The sequence below is a fragment of the Lichenostomus cassidix genome, chromosome Z (assembly GCF_008360975.1).
Source record: "Lichenostomus cassidix isolate B80296 chromosome Z, HeHo_3.0, whole genome shotgun sequence".
In the NCBI taxonomy this organism is placed as follows: domain Eukaryota; kingdom Metazoa; phylum Chordata; class Aves; order Passeriformes; family Meliphagidae; genus Lichenostomus; species Lichenostomus cassidix.
The window spans coordinates 63840843-63856611 of NC_139511.1; the positions used below are offsets into that span (position 1 = coordinate 63840843).

General features: G+C 39.3%; 1 protein-coding gene across 5 annotated transcripts in view; it reads left to right on the forward strand.

Moving 5' to 3' along the window:
- Positions 1-15769, forward strand: part of PRLR (prolactin receptor) — a 151959-nt gene that overhangs the window by 62012 nt on the left and 74178 nt on the right. Inside the window, exon 1 of one of the 5 annotated variants that reach the window (XM_085043470.1) lies at positions 1041-5935. The exons of the other annotated variants lie outside the window; for them this stretch is intronic. The gene's annotated coding sequence lies outside the window, so the exon portion shown is untranslated. Of the gene's footprint in view, positions 1-1040; positions 5936-15769 lie in introns of those variants that run through there. 5 annotated transcript variants of the gene reach the window in all.

The window sequence follows — 15769 nt, forward strand, 5'->3', positions numbered from 1 at the left end:
CCATTTCCTAGAATATATTAAAAGATGAATCAATTTGAGATATAAATAACTAGGAGACAAATCCTTTGAAAGCCTGTTTTTGTAACCACCTCTTTTTCTATTTGTCTTTTCAGACAATGTGAGATTGTGTTGCACATACTGTGTTAATTAGATGCAGGGTTTTGTGGAAACGCATTCTGGTTTAGAAATGTAAATAAGCTTTCTGTAACAGTACAAATATCCAATAAGAAATGACTTGTTCTATGATAGTGTAACTTCACTTAGAGATCAGAGAGAGGAAAACATTTAAGCTCGGAAAGGGTTGGCTTCTCTGTCATTTAACTACCAGTACAGAGAACCCATGTTATTGGATAAATACCACTTTGTGTGTGTGGCATAACTGTTTATTGGTTACATCTCAGGTTGTTAACCCAGTATTTCTGTATGTGTATCTCACACCAATCAAGCTGTTGTGATACAGAAATTGTTTTGGTTAGAATTTAATCAAAAAAAATCAGTCAGGATGAATGTTACTGTTATTTTGTAAATGTTCTCACGAGAAGAAAACATATTTCTAGAAAATAAATAGGGTTTATGTTTTTTCTCTTTCTCTGCATGATTAAATTGGTCGGAGAGACTTTTTGGCACAGAAATATAAGAAATAATGAATTTAAATACAGGTAGTAGATGCAATCTGCATTTCTTCCTCTATGTTCCAATTTTGTTTTGATAATAACCATAATTAAACTATCTGCCAACTGCGAAAGAATGAGACATTCAGTGAAGGCATCCATGAAAGCTTTAGGTTGATTACAAATCCACAATTAAAAGAAATAGTAACATTTCATGAATCCCTTTAGGAGGCTGTCAAGTGATCAGCATGGCTAAATAAAGTAGAAGCTTGTCACATGGTACAACGATCCCAACCTAGAAAAAAGAATTATCTGTATTAACACAGAAACTCAGCTGAACATGCCAGCCTTGTACAGAAGAATTTACAGGCATTTGCAGGGTAAGGGATGCAAGGCTGAATTAGCAAATGTTACATTTAATATGCAGTCTGTACTAGAAAACATATCAAAGTATTTTGTATGTATTGGACATCCTAAGAAATGGATGATTCCTGAAGAGCAGCTCTCAGTGATGGCAGGTGTATTCCTTGTTGTAAATTCTGAAGATGTGCTTATCATTTCATTTTATTTCAAAACAAAAATAAACATACAAGGACAGCTTATGTAAAATTAGAAGATCTGCATAATTCATTTGTCCATTAATTCATTCAGGCTTTAGAAAATTTTCAGTTTTCTTCGGCACAGTTACAGGTAGTTGGGTCTTTGAATTGTCCTTGCCTACTAGGAGCCCCATTTTCTCTGTTAAACCAACACAGATCAGGGGTTGCACTGGCTGCAGGCTTGAGCATGTGTGGTAGTGGATGGAATACTTTTTCAATAGTTGGTGGACAAGTTTTTACACAAGATGTATACTCACTTATGGCAGAAGTCCTACATGCCACACTTGCATGGCAGGCTCACCCAGAAAGTGCCAGGTCCTTCAGGACCAAGCAGTCTCCCTTTCCTTTGTTCCTTTCAGCCTCCACATTGCCACCATCAGTCACACCCTGTGTTCTTGAGGCTTGCCATGGCTGCTTGGCTTCTGGAGCTGTGCCTGCTTGCCAGAGTGTTCCATGCACATGGAGGTCACACTGCCTGAGATCCCACTGGGAGCATCTGCTCTGTCTTAATGCAAAGATCACCAGCATGTCTGAGGGTAAAAGCACTAGGGACTTCTGCAGCAAATGCACACCCCAAGAACAGGAGTCTTAAGAATAAAGTACCCTAAGTGGAGATTGCTGTGGAGGGCTGGGGAAGGGTTGCAGTGTCATACAGCCCCAGCTGTGACAGTGGTTGTGTTTTTGTGTGAGAGGCACAAAGGATATGTAGAGAAGATGCATAAATATAATGACTGGAAATGTGGTATGTGTTAATAACAGAACTTGAAAATAAACCAGCATCAGTGCTTTTTGACTAGGACCAAAACTCCAGGAATAGGGCTGTATTTCTGATGACATGGAATACACAAAATATCCTGGACTTACTGGCCTTAGGAGCACTTCTGGGTAAACAAAAACACAGCTGCACAGGTGCCAGCCATTATTAGACCTTTCTCAGATAGTGTTGGCTACAGCTGGGTCAAAATGATGATCACCATGTGCTAAGGACACCTTGGTCCTGAGGTCCTTGCTATACCTCTCGGGTGAGCTCCTATGTGATGAGAGGGGGAGCTTTAGAGGGATGCTGCTCATGTGGGAGAAATTGAGCAGCCATGGCACCTGCCATGTCTTCTCTTATATAACAAATGTCCTGAAAGTACATTTTGTGTTTCTCTAAAGACAAATCAGATGGTTTTGGTAGCTGCTTTTTCAGAGGAGGTCATTTTAGAGAAAGCAGACAGCAGCAGAAAATACAGAATTCTCTCTGTAGTTCTGTGGCTTCTTTTTTTTGTTTCTTATAGTATTTCTACATTTAAACAGAGGGTTGCCCTGTTTCCCTGTTTGATTTCCTCTGCTGCCTTTTTTTTCCTTCTTTTTCTTTAATTGCTGGGAGGGTGAGGAATGTCAGAGGCAAGCTGCCACAACCCCTAAACAGTGACTCTCCAAGGAAGGCTGGGGGTTTTTGATGGATAAGGGCTGTGAGAAAGGGAAAAACAGACCATGGTCTTCTCTCTGTACTCCTCTGAAGTACATGCGCCTCACTACCTGACATGCTCCTTTTCACATATTTCCCATCTTTAAAGCCCTTTCCTCAAACCTTATTGATTCCTTTGACTGGTTCCTCCAACTTTTATTTTCTTTCCTGCCTTTCTCCCAATTCTGTGTGCTTCCTGTTCTGCCTAAATGTCAGAAGTCTGGTGGAGATCTGATGGAGAGTAACTTCACTGAGGTTAGTGCAGTTGTACTGATACAAATGTCATTATACTGCAAATAAAGTTAGGTCCTTGCTCTGATTTACTGAATCTTGCTTTCCATAAATAATCTGTTGGTGTTAAGGATTGTTTTTTAGAATTTTGTAGGTTATTTTAACAGACTCTAAGCCTACAAACTCTTCTCAATGAATCCGCCTCTAGAAATGAGACTAGTATGCTTCTAGATCGGCCACAGAGGAATCTTTGTCTGTTGATGATAGGGCAGCTTAAAATCCTGACCTAAACCAGATTTATAAAGTGGATACACCAGTTATATGAGATTGGATGAGTCAAGTTGATAATCTCCTCGGAGACTGGCCAAGCTCTATTCCAGAAGTAGCTATACTTTTTTATACCCTACTGAAAGTCTGCTTCAGTTTTTCATACTCCAGTGGTTATTACCCTTTTAGTTTACTGTCTGGTTTTATGTGTGTTCTGTTTCTACCTGTTGTTTTTGCTCCCACATTGTTCATTAGCCTAACCTGCTATTGCACTTCTCCAGTGCTCACTCTCTTTTGTATTTATAGACATACATTACCTTTATAGGGACAAGTAAGTGCCTGTTCCATTTTCTGCCTCAACCTTTATTTTGCCACACTAACCCAGCCAAGTTCTGTCAGTCACCTTTTAATAGATAGGCTTTAGAGCCTTTACATCATCTTGGTGACCTTTCTTTTCTTCCGTCCTAATTTGAAACAATCTTTTTTGAATGTAGGTGACCTGTCTTCTGTGCATATGAGATTTTACTACTACCTTAAACTATTCTCCTTAATCCAGTGCTCCTAGGATGAGAGTTGTCTTGGCAGTATTCCACCAGAGGCTGAGTGTGCTTGTATTGACTTGCCTGACTGGCTCAAATATTGCCCGTAGTGTAGCCACAGGCACACTGTATTCATTAAAAGCAGAAAAAGCTAACTCAAAATCATGGGGAAATATTTAAGAGCTATCTCACACTGCTCTGCCTGCTGCCACAGTTACCAGGGTTGCATTAACGTCAGCTGGCTATAAACTGGATATCACAGGTATAAATGTCTAAAGTTATCATTTTTACAGATCCCAGTGATAGTCCTTCACTATCGCCCCTCATCTTTCACTACTAATCTGTTAGTGATTTACTTTTTGTTCTCTTTTCCCCATCATCCAAACTCTAGGGCTATAAAGCCTGTTTTGATTAGGGGAAAACTGTACATGCAGACACTTCTCTTACAGAAATTAAGATAGGGATGGTGTGTGAACAGTACTTTTTGGTTCACCTTCATTTTGGAAGTTTCCTCCCTAGGCAAATCTTAGCTTTCGCATCCCCTCTTCCCTGTTTTGATCTCCTTGTGTTTAGCAGAGTCAAGCATGGCCTGCTACATGACTGCTTAAATACCTGTGAGATTCTACCTCGTGTTCCTTTTCTTGTTTTTGAAGTGACAGCATCTGTTCAAGCACACATTCCCTATTTATCAGGAGCAATTTTATCCCTTTCAACACAGAGAGTCACTGGTAGAATTTGTTCAGAGCTGGCTGAATGCTATGGCCATGTGACAAATTTTGGGGATACCATCAGCTGAGTCTTTTCTGCCAGCTATACATTCTGTACCCCAGCATGCCGTCCTTAGCATTTGCTTGATATTAGAGTGAGCCTGTTCAGAAATTTACAAATAAGGAAAAAAAAAAAAGGGAATTGTCTTCCAGTACCAGCTGAGCTCCCTAATCTGCCTTAACATGGAGTCAAGTGGATAACACAGCACACATGATGGGAGCAATGCAAGTGAAGGTGCAAACTGACACTGATCCTCTGAGCAGCAGCTGGTGCTTAGCACAGCCAAACCAAACTGAGGGACCACACCTGAAGTTCTGTAATTTCTGTGTGGATAGATCACAAGCCACATATTCCTTGCATGAAAATATTTGTTCAGAAACATGAATGTTTGACAAGACACTGTTCCTCTGATTACTGATTGTTTCAAATAGTCTGCAGAATGTCCATTTAGTCACAAGATGTGAACAGTTCTGACCTTGATTGGAGAGACTTGACTGTAGTAACAGCTTAGCATCCACACCCTTGAAATCTCCTTTCGTTATGAGAAAGACTTCTTGCTCAGTCTTCTTCCTTAAAAGAATTTTCACTACAAGTGCATACATTTCATTTTATATTCAGTTCACTGGCTTGAATACAGAGAAGATAAAAATGTGACTCAATGAAAGCATTAATAAGAATATGTAAAAATGTTTTTAGTTTAGAGATGGATGATTGCTGAATACTTGTGTTAGTAAAATTCACAGTCTTATCTCATAATCTGAAACGCTTTTCAAGTCACAGGAAATAGCTCTCAAAATTACAAAAAAAAAAACCCTTTTCCCCTTCTGTTTAATCGGCTTTTTGATGTAAAGCCAGCACCTTTCACTCTGTTGTTAAAAACAAAAAGAAAATCTGCTATACTAGAATATGAAACATGGACTACTGGGACACAAAAACTGTTATGGATGCAGTTTATGTTAAAGGAGTATTAGGTTTCCCTTGGAAAACAAAAATCAAAGGCAATAAGCATTCAAAAGGGACCACAACAACCTGTAGCATATGTAGCTGATGCTCCCAATTATTCTTTTTCTGCTGCTGCATTCCTACACTCCAGAGCACACCTCTTACCTTTACAGCCATCACACTCCAAACATTGCTTGCACTGAAGAGAATCACTGTTTTGCCTGAAGCAAGGAACATAAGTGTTGCAAAACTGACTCCTCCTCTAATGGGGTGAGCATGTACAAGTACACAGAGTTGTATTTCTCCCAGAGCTGCCAGGCTGAATATTTTGCAGTCAGAGCTCTAAAGCTTACAGGCTTTTTCTTTGTTTATCTTTCTTTTGAGTCTTTCCCCCCTCTTTCTTTCTGGATTTTCCCCTTTTTTTAATATATGTGAAACTCTTGGAAATGCTGGATTTTCAAGTTCTTGTTCAGGAAGCATTCATGAGCTGGCATGGGTCAACATACATTTCATTACCAAGCAAAAGTAAGTACTGCAGTTAAATCTGTTCCTACTGTATGTTTACCTTACTATAAAGGGTTTGGTGTTGTTGTATGAAGGACAGAGTAGACTGTAGTTCTGTTAGCAGAAATAAAAAACTTACAAAAAAGGTAAAATCAGTTCAGCTTAATATGATATGCTAAATATCATATGGCTCACATTCTGACAAAGAAAAAGAGCATTTTTACTTGAGAGTCAGTGATCTCTCTTTTGAAATACAAAAATAAGCTGTGGACATAGGGATGCCACTCCTTCTGGATGTGTTTTTATAAGTGACAGTTGGACTGTGTTTATTATTTTGAAGCATTTTTAATCCACTTGGTAGTACTAATCTAATTATATTACTGCTTTATATCATTTATGTTCACTGAATATACCTTATTTTTCTTTTTCATTGATGAAAATATCCCCCTGGAACTCCCATAACTGCTGTCATATCTTCCACTGTCTAATGTTCCCTAGCTATTATTTTATTCTTCCTGTGTTACCCTCTCCTGCATCTGCAGATACATTCAGTAGTTATCAGATTCTGGTTTGTGTTATTATCTTCAGAATGTGTTGGTATTGGCATTGACTGGCAGTGAAAGGCTGGAGGGAAATGGATCTCACAGAGAAGGGAGAGAAAGACTGGTAACTGAGCTGCCAAGGAGTAAAGAAAACGATGTGCTTTGATCCAAAGAGCATCTTTTCAGCCAAATTTTCCTGCATTCTATCGAAACACTGTACCATTAACAGCTGTAATATTTTCACTATTCCAATAGTCACCTGGGAATTCATTAGTATCCTGGGAATGAATACAGTTTCCCTTGCTATGAGTTCCCTCTAGAGAGCGCAGCAGCCTGCGAGACAGCAGTGTGCATTCTGTGTCCGCGTTAGCAGCGCAAGGTTTGTGCTGCAGAAGCGCCGTGCTGCAGCTATCAGTCTTCTCTTCTGAGAGTTGGCTTGCTGTTGTCGAGCTGCACCAGTCACTCCCCCGAGGCAGACAGATGGATTGCCCAGGCAGCAAGCAAGTTTAGCAACAAGTAGAGCTCGAACGTCTGTGTGGGGAAAGCAGCCATTTACCATGGGCGCGTTTCGCAGCTCAGAGCATCCACAGCGGGTCTGCAGCGTGAAACCACCTCAGCCTCCTGTCACAAAGTACAGCCTAGCTAAAGTCCTGCACAGGGATTAACATAAATCCCCACTATGGCTTGGAGTGTGCAGACCGTGAAGGGAAACAAAATCTGGAGAAATGCAGTTAGCACAAAGCCAGCAAGGAGCAAAAACTGATAGGTAATGCTAGCATTTTTTGTGTTGTTAAAATTGATCTGAAAATCTGCCGGTCTAAATTTTGATGTCAAAGATGTGATGCTTTGAAAGTGCAAGTTTTACAGTGGACTGAGGTGAGTAGGATAGTTCAGTCTCAGAATTTTCACCTTTATTTTTCAGAAGGGCTTTAAAGTTTTTGAGCTATTTCCATTGTATTATCATTGGGTTTTGTTGCTCAGCAAAATATACCTTTTTAATGTGCCAAGTCTTCATGGCTCCAGCTACAATTCCCACCCATAGCAAGTGAAGCTCAGCTATCAGAAACAGGGTGCTTGGGAACAAAGGGGGCTTTTGAAAGCTCTGGCCTTCATTTAGAGATTGTGGAATTTTGACTTCCACACATTCCTTACTGCAGTGAATCAAATGGAGTTCAGCCACTTCATTCAGTGGTATCAGGATTTGAGTTGAAACCTCTGTTCTGCCAGGCGTTTTTTTCCTTGAGAACCCGACACAGGTTAATTTCAGACTCACAGAACACTAGAAATTATTTGTTCCTACTACCTCTTGGGTTTGTCTTGTTTGAAAGTAATATTCTGGTATTTTCAGACACTCAGATTTACAAACTTTAAGTTTTCTATATATTTATGTACCTGCATGTACATGTCAATACATTTTTTATCCTTCAGGCAGGATTTTTTAGAGTTTTGTCACAAACTGTTGCTATGCAATACCCTTCTTTCTAAGTTCTACTCCTCCCTGAAAACCCTAGTTTTCTGTGGCTTCAGCACCATTTATTACTTCAGTACAGCTGCCTTTCTGAGAGGTTGTAGGGTTGTTTCACAAGGTAAGATCAAAGGACAGCTCAGCCTAATTTTTTAGGTGTACTTATAAATTGAACTAATCTAATGCTCTAATAACTTAATTTACAAAGACTTTCTCATTCAACTTTTCCTGACTGGTCTCCTACAGTTTTGGGGAGATGCCTGGTTTGGTCTCCACTCTTGTTTATCTGTAATTGCTATGATATTTCTCCTCAGCCTAGCTCTGAATTAGAAATCTCCTCTCACATGAGTCTGTACTTACTCAGGCTACATGGGCACCTAGGCCAAACTTAGTTCATTTGAGACTGATCTTAACCCTTTCAAAGAGCCAGCCCGTGTTATTCTAATATAATTTATTCATTGGTCAGCTGTAGAGCTGTAACTGTACCTGTTCTGCAGTCCTCACTCTCACCTGAAGTTATCGTTGTGGATGAATTTAAATAAACATTATGAAATCAAGGGTGTGCATACAAGCTAAATAATGAGAGAAGGAAGGCTTCTGACCGTGGTCCTTCCTATCTTTTATATTTCCTGAAGAGGTCGTGACCTTGCTCTGAGTCCTTGCTCTATCTACCACATAGATAGATGCAGGTTGGTAATGGTTCTATTTAACTTGAACTTTAATCCTTCTAAAAACCTGTTAAAAAAATTTCATTCATACACTTGACTATTTCTGCAATCACTTTTTAGCCCTAAAACTTTATAACTTCCAGAATTTTACTTCCACTGGCAATTCTCCTGCTTGCAGTGTGTACCTGCCAAGTGCAGCTGTGGCTCTGCATGTACCACATACCTAGCAACAGCATGGGACCAGGCAAGCAGAGTTGGTCTCTTTTCCTGCCCCATTCTGAGTTAGTGAATTAAAAATGAGAAGGAATGGATATTCAAAATAAGCATTAAAATATCTCTGCTGCTCAGGATTGCGTTTAGGATGAGTCCTATTGCCCTTGTGTACAGGTTAGATAATCACTATGATCTCTCTAGATTGACAGATCATGAGCTCTGAAAAGATCTCATTCAGCATATTTGTTACATCTGATAGCATTTGTTTTCCTGGTCTTGAGAAATTTTTTAATCTCCTGAATTTCAAACCCCTTACAACCTGAGGTAACCCGAGGTTTTTGGCATGGCAATTCTCTTTGCACATTCATCGTTCCCTCAGGGCAAAGTCATTCCATATTAACAGTACTTTTAAATTGTCACATTTCCACTTCTGGTGAACATGTGATACATAACATTCCCTGTGAGCAAGTATGTACTGGTTCGTAAAAGCAGTCAATAAACTTGGCACCAATAATTTCTGAAAACTTTCAGACCTCTAACTGGAGTGAGAACAATCAGGAGCAATCATGCTATTAAAATGGTGGGTTTAGCATTCATGACAGATAATCTATTTGATGAATAGCATGTTTTGGATGCTGTTGGATGGTGTGACCCTTCTTTCTTGGACAAAACAGGAGATGGTCTTTGGAAAAACAAAGATGACTTGTAGCCAAATCTACATCTGCTCTCAGCCTCATCCAAAAATTGGATTGCTGCTGTTGCTGTTTCTTCACCCCTGAACATTAGCTGGGAAATCATGAGAGTTCAAGAAAGCCAATCCAAAAGGAGTAGAATTTTCTTTCAAAATATTCCTTTTACTTACTCATGATGCAAAGAGAAAATAAAGAACAGTTCACTTCAGTGATTATAGGGAAAAGTCTGCCCACCAAAGGTAGGTGGATCATGATTTTGTGAATATAGTATAAAAACAGGAAAAAACAAATAGAAGGTATGTACTTTAAATTAAGAAAAAATATTAGTTTTTAAAACATCATTATATAAATTACTTATTTAAATGGAAGTGTTAACTAAACTACCTTGTTTAACTAAATTACTAAACTACCAAGTTCAGTGGTAAGGTCTGGGCATCTGAAATTAGGATCTTCATGTGGCCCCTTTGTTTTACATAGCAATATAAAATATTTCTGTCTAGATAAGATAATTGGGTATGGTCATATCCCATTATTGTTTTAACGTGAGGAAGACAAAAAATAGTTTCTTGTCTATTTGTCACTCAAGGTATATCTTCTAATCTTCTCTTCAGGAAAAGACCTACCTCACGTGTCTTGTATCATCTCTGTATCCTAATCATCACATGCCTGCTTAGCCTCAGTAATGCCAAATTACCCCAAACTCCCTGTCATTATTACTATTGTGTGTTAAAATAGTATTTGTATGTAAGTTCTCACTCTAATTGTTATTATTGTATATTGTTTCCTAGTTATTTTATGTCTAGCACCTTCACTCCTTTTTTGAGTGGCAGCAATGTAGATTTCTACTGTGGTTTTAAAAAGTGGGGGGAAGATAAGAAAAGGCTACAGCCAAGGGAGATGTCATTGGTCTTAGTTAAAGAACAATTTTGGTATCAGGTGGTGCAGATGCCATTCCTCTGACCCCCAAAAGTCTGTTGACCATTATCACTAGAAGCCCTTCCCCCTATTCCAGGTATGTGACCTCCTTAGCCCAGAAATGTATCTGATCCATGAGGCTTCAGTAGTCCTCTCTTAGTCCACAGGAGTCACCATTTTGTCATGGTCACGGCCATACCCCATGTGATCTCTGAACTCTCTGTACTTGCTAAAAATATTGTCTTTTTCATTGCCACAGAAGAATGTCAAAGGCCATCATACATCTACACACCCACCTATGTGCATTTTTCTATGTTGACAAAGACACTGGCGAAAGTGTATGAAGTGTATAAATGTGTATTTATACATATCTATACTTTATAGTATACAAGGGTTTTATTTATAAAGTGTGTACATAAAAAGGTTTAGCAAGAGAAATGAAATGAAGTGAAAATCTAATGTGAGTAGAAAGAAAATAAGAGAAAAGTACAGTTGAATGGGGTGGGAGTACATCAGGGGCAGTGAGGGGCCCTGAAAAGATCTGGATATGCCTTGGGCAAAGGGATCAGCCTGTGGAGCTGTCCAGGGGGCTGCCACCACCCTGCTCCTGGTCATCCAAACAACACACCCAACCTGTGAATCTGACCAGGAGGTTCTCTTCACCTGTCTTCAAACCAACCAGTTCACCTCGTGGGGCTGCCCTGAACTTTTGTCCTGTTCTACAAAATGTAGGTAATACTGTTCATGAAAGTTGAATGCCAGAAGGAAAAAATAACTTCACGGGAACATGTTTTAGGGACATCTACATCCCAAAATGTTTTCCTAAAAAGACCATGTGCATTGAAGAGAAGATGGTTGGGCTGGGATTATGAAAACAAAAGTTTGTGTGAGGGCGGTAGAGGCAACTCTTGTCTATGTCTCAGTTGTGATTAGTTACTTGTAACACCATGACAGGGATTATGCTCCATGTATTCTCTCATCCTTTGTTGATGTGGAGTTCATAGCACTTCCTGAACACACAATCCTGGCTGAATACACAAAAGACACAATTATTCTGTGAATTGTTTTTACTCCTGCTTAGAACCACAGGATTAAAAAGAAAAATAAAACAGCTAAAAAAACAAGCTTTGAAAGGAAGGAAATGGTGACAATGTAAGGCAGGTCACCATCACCCCAGTGATCATTTAATAAATAAAGTTTCATTGAACATGACTTAAATGTTGCCTAGTGTTGCCTCTGTTTTTCTGTGTACATGTAGTAGCAGCACATTAATAGACTGCAGCATCTGTTAAAAGACATTTTCTGCTCTCCCGGGGAGCTGGGCAGCTTTGAGAATTTAAGGCCATTTTCTGAAACAAGAAATACTGTTGACCTGAACAGAAAACACGTGGCCTCATGTCATGTAAACCAAGACTTACAATGTACATAAGGCGGTGAAAAGTCCTTTAGAAGTAACAGGTATTTGTGGCCTATTCTAAGCACAATAATAACAGCATTAAGTTCATTTTAATGGTGGTGAACATATTATCCAAGTTTGCCTGGACTGTGTGTCTGAAAGGCAGAATGGGTTCTCAAGCAGCTGAAGCTTTTAAAACCATTTTTCCTGCCTCAGTAATTACAGACCAAGCAGGGAATGGATGTTCTTAAATCAGCCTTCACACAAGCTGTTAAATTAAAATAATTTTCATGTCTTTGTTACTAGTAATGAAGTAGATGCCTCTGTCACAGATTGCTTTAACAGGGTTCTCAAAACCAAGACATAGGGATGTTTTACAGCACACAGTTACCATTTGCTACATTGATGTGTTACTGGAGTTTATAATAAAGATCTATAATCCCAGTTTCTTCATTACTGTCAGAGTCAGACCGGTGTGTGAAACATCCAAGCTGTGCAAGGAATTGGAAAACCATGTCTGGTAATTGGTGTAAAATTAGAGTAAATATACCTCCACTCAGAAAGGAAGACCATGAGGATGTTTAGGACAAAAGAAAGATTTTACAGTGGTTATGAACAGATGTTCACAGGTATTGGTTGAAACTGTAAGAAAGGGTCAGACATTCTGCTTAATAGACTGCAGTCACCAAGGTACCAAGGGACATTCTATTCCAATGAGCTTTAAAAAGTCAACACTACTGAAGGCAAAATTAAAAAGCTTTAAGCAGTAAAAAGATGAGGAAAGAAACAGCTGTTTGTAAAGTGGTATTGCTTGCCCTAGAAATTTAACAGCTGGATAAAAGTCTCTCAACTCCATAATTTTTAGCAGTTGGAGCCAGACTGGGAGAAAAAGAAGCATGGTAAACTGTGGTTTTTACATCATGCTCCCCAACAAAGCTTGTACCAAAATATCCCCACAAAACACCAGTCTGAACTTTACCAAACAGCTACTCAAAGCCTCTGGAAGCTGTCAGGCCAGTGGGAGGTGAGGTTAGCAGAAATACAATACCCAGACAGCTGGAATAATATTAATAATGCTGCTGGGTAAGACATGGCATTATTCTTTGTGGCAAGTCCATTAATCATCCATATGCATATTGCTGGAATGTATAAACACTTACTAGTTCCAACAACAAAGCTTTAACAGTTGACCTGCCATGGACATGGTCTTCAGTCCTACAATCAGGAAAACAAAGCTTAAAGCAGATGAAAATTCTTGTATTTTTTGTACAGCTAGGAAGCTAGCAAATTTTTTGGAAACCTCTCCTGGGGTTGCTAGTGACAGTTTCCTTTTTCTTTGACATGCCTGGAAGGTTTTTATCTGCATCTACGTCCACACAAAACCTTGTTTAGTACCAGCTGGTTTGAGATTTATAAGTCCTTTTCTTATGCCATGTTCTGGAAAATGGTAATAGCAGTGAGCTCATTGCAGCAACACAGTAAAAACTGTATTATGTGCCACTAAACCAACCTGGTACTGATAGAGGAAGCACTGAAATAAATACAAATGAAAGCAAGTGCGTCTTATTTCACAGTGGAAAGCCTGTTGTGAATTTTTATCTGTTAGTCTGGAAGATTCTAGTATTTTTAAAAAGCCACCATATAGAAAAGAATAAGTAGTAAAGGGAGTAATAAAGTAATTAAAAAGGCTCCTCCTTGTTCATGAATTATTAAACATCCCAAGTGGAGTAGAAGCTGTATTCTACAGCCTCTTTTCAAAAGCCATATCATTTTTCAAAAGGAGCTCAGGAATTATTAAGTGTGGCTGAAAACATGGCCAGAGATGTGATCAGAAATGTCACCCAAGTAGTTGTGGCCAAGCTGGACTCTGGCAAAGCAGGAGGTCTCTAGAGTTGTTGAGAGACATGTCACAGGCTGAAGGGCTGTCCTTCTCCAAACCCTTAAAAGGAAAAGGATGGCTAGTGCTCCATCTTCCAGCCACCAGAAGTAAAAGAATGACAAACCCTACTGAACACCAGGAAACAAAACAAGAAACGCAGAGGAAAATGGCCCATTTTACCACTAGAAAAGGAGATATGTTTTCACAAGGCTGCTTTTTGTTCGTGGCTTCTCAGAACAATGCACTAAGCCCATACTGGATCTGTTTGAAGTGGCCCCAGTGCAAACAGGCATCACGAAGAGCTTGTTCCTTGAGATGCCATTACTGTCAGATGTAACACAACTTGCCACCTGGACTTAAATGGGAAAGATTGTGTTCACCTGAACAGCTGTGCTGGATCTTTGCTGCAAAGGTGTTGAAGAGTGACCCTGATGAGTTCTTGTTGGCTACAAGAACTCATGATAGGTTGATAGGTTAGGAGACATCCTGAACTTGTAAATCCACTCTGCTATGTGAGGTGTAGGTGACCTGCGAGTTGCCTTCTGGAGCTCAGTTTTTTCCAAACAGGAGCCATGTTTTCTGCTGCACCATTCTTAGGGGAGACCTTTGGGTGAGTGTAATCTGCCCTTGTCACACTGAGTAATTTGGGTTTGTTTCAGAAATTTCATCATATCTATTATTTAACCAATGGATTTTCTCCTTTGGGGAAAACTCAGTGTAAACTCTTCTTAGTGCCCCTATACATGTTCCTGTAAAGTTGAGTTTTTGTTCTGGTTTTCCATTTTAGTAGGCAACATTATCTGTGTCTTCCAACACAGCAAAAAATCCAAAGACTGACCAATTAATACAGTAATCTGGTTGGAGTTTCATCAGTCATGTTAACTGGTAGTTGTGTAACTGCTTTTTATTATTTTTTTTTTCTATTCATATTTAAACTTTATTGTTGATACCTCTTATCAAGCAATATGTAAGCTTTTGCAAGTATAAATTAATTTATAAAGTGAATGCATTGATAAATGTTTATACACACCTTGCTGTAGATATTTTAGAGATTTTACATGTCACCATAAGGGGCTGGACCTGCAGCAGAAGAAAGTAGGCACAACACCTGCCCTGTCCTACCTTGTGTGAAACTGTCCTGACCCCAAAATCTAAAAGAGACAGGGGAAAAGAGAGGCAAAATCTTTTGTTTAGACAGCAGAAGATTTGGTCAGCAGATTCTGTAGCTTGTTAGCAATTAGTATCTTCTGTGCAGATTTTTAACAGATTTTTTTAGCTGTACCCTCTCTGTGTTTATCTCTTGATTATAAACTGCTATGAGACACTGAAGTAAATACATTACATATAGCATGGAGATAAGTAACAGCAACACAAGTTCCTACCAAAATGAAATATTCTCAAAAGTGCTGGTTTCCTTCTAAAGAAGGTAACGATGCAAGGACAGAAGAGCAGTAGTGATGTATGTCTGCACTGTGGCCAGGCTTTCAAGACAATTTAATGAAATTTTCATAAATTAGCTATAAACCCATAGTGTATATGCAATTATTGTGCAGGATGGCCAGTCCTTGGAAAGCCATTTACAAGTGGTTATGAGTGGGTCACATTCAGAGCAAAAGGGCAGATTGAAACCAGCTGCACACCACTAACTCCTGGGTGTGGCAACTAATCTAAATATCATTAGTGACATGAACTGCATTATACCAATATTATACTAGACAGCAGTGAAAGGAGAGGGACTTCAATTTATTGAAGAAGAGAAGCTATTTTTATATTATTATTGCTGTATGGATTCTGATAAATAAAAACTTGCTTAGTAGAAATAAGACTAAGGTGCTGGTCTGAAACACAGATACACAACTGCACAAATAGGGGACTGAGGCAGGAAGGTAGTTGGTGTTGTGAGACTGGATTGCTAATGATTAATGACTCAAACATTCAAGCACCTGCAGTAACCACGCAGGTGCTGTAGGAGAGTGGACTCTTGGTGCTAATGGCTCCAAAATCGGCTGAGTGCTTTGCTAGTGATGCACAGAGTGCAGGAGGGTTTGCACACCTCGGGCTACAAGCTGGGTTCCAGATAAGGCA